Source organism: Palaemon carinicauda, chromosome 40 (genome assembly GCF_036898095.1).
Source record: "Palaemon carinicauda isolate YSFRI2023 chromosome 40, ASM3689809v2, whole genome shotgun sequence".
NCBI classification, from domain to species: Eukaryota; Metazoa; Arthropoda; class Malacostraca; order Decapoda; family Palaemonidae; genus Palaemon; species Palaemon carinicauda.
This window is the reverse complement of record NC_090764.1, coordinates 17350733-17352430: the sequence shown is the minus strand read 5'-3', so window position 1 is coordinate 17352430 and position 1698 is coordinate 17350733.

Genomic DNA, 1698 nt, shown 5'->3' with positions numbered 1-1698 from the left:
CTATAAAGGCGTACGAAAATTAAATGGATAATTTTCGCGACCTGAAAGTTCGAATCCCAACTCACAAAGACACGATTCATAACTTTCAAATCTTCACAAACCTTTCAGATGGGACCGCTGGGAACCAACTTTTATACCGAATGCAGTAGTGATTTATAAATAAGAACATTCCATTAAATAAGGATATTTAAAATATTTGGTGTAGAAAAAAAAAATAATCTCTGTCGAATCCTAGTTAATGTATTATTAATAAACCCGCCAAGTTCATTCTTGACAATTATTTATATTTCTGTTATTCATTAATAAACCCGTTAAGTTCATTCTTGACAATTACTTGCATTTCTGTTATTCATTAATAAACCCGTTAAGTTCATTCTTGACAATTATTTATATTTCTGTTATTCATTAATAAACCCGTTAAGTTCATTCTTGACAATTACTTACATTTCTGTTATTCATTAATAAACCCGTTAAGTTCATTCTTGACAATTATTTATATTTCTGTTATTCATTAATAAACCCGTTAAGTTCATTCTTGACAATTATTTACATTTCTGTTATTCATTAATAAACCCGTTAAGTTCATTCTTGACAATTATTTACATTTCTGTTATTCATTAATAAACCCGTTAAGTTCATTCTTGACAATTATTTAAATTTCTATTATGTATTAAATGTTCGATCGTAACCTCCAGACAATTCGTCCCTTTCATAGTTTAGGGAAGGTTTGGAAGAACTAGTATGAACTGAAATAAACCAATAGAATATAATTAGCAGCCGTCCAGTCACCAAATGAGTCATATCCTTGTTACTAAGACAAGTGTTCTCCTTATCAGTGATGCAATAAGAAAGAAAGAAGAGTCTGTGAGTTGAGTAATTTCTGAAAGTTATCAAGAATAATGGGACATTATCGAAGGCCAAGACCAAGATCCACTTTAATTTACCAAATATTAATATTTGGTCTTCCGTCTAACATTTTAGTAAAATGTAAACTTATGTGAAACTAGAAGAATTTCACCTGTATACACATCAAACAAATTTACGCACAAACAAATTTAGAGTATATTTACACAAGTATTATCACTTACGCCTAAGTGTTGGACCCAGAACCCATTGCTCGTCCGATTCAAAGCAAGTCTTTTAAAAGGAAGTCGTTTACACTTTACCTTGTTTACTTAACTTACCCTTAAGGTAAACAGACACATTTGTGCTCTAACTTGAATGTTCCTTTCCGAACTCTGCCTCGCCTGGGGATTGAACTCGAGTTTCCCTCTTACTGAGGCGAGTATTATTAGTAACTTAGTAACCTGTCTTATCTGACCAGTGATGACCCATCGTTAGATACTAGGAAAGGGGAGGGGTAATAATTTGAGGCTTTTTTATTGAATACTTCCATCATATTATTGTTGACTTAAGCGATGGCTTATATTTTGTGCCTGGGAGTTTGTCTGATGTGGTAGTTGATATTCAGGGAGAATTAGGGCATAGGGCTAGCAGCTGCATTCCAAAGAATATTAAGGTTCACACCTCAAGGAAAATATCTTAGTGAATATATATAAATTATATATCCATATCTCTGTGAGAATACCTTAACTTGAAACGGTTTGTGTATCCCCATGATCAGCAAAGCTGTACTAGTGAGGGTCACCCATACTAGGTTGGTTTGCTGTGGCCGATCAGAATAAGGTTTCCCTCCGT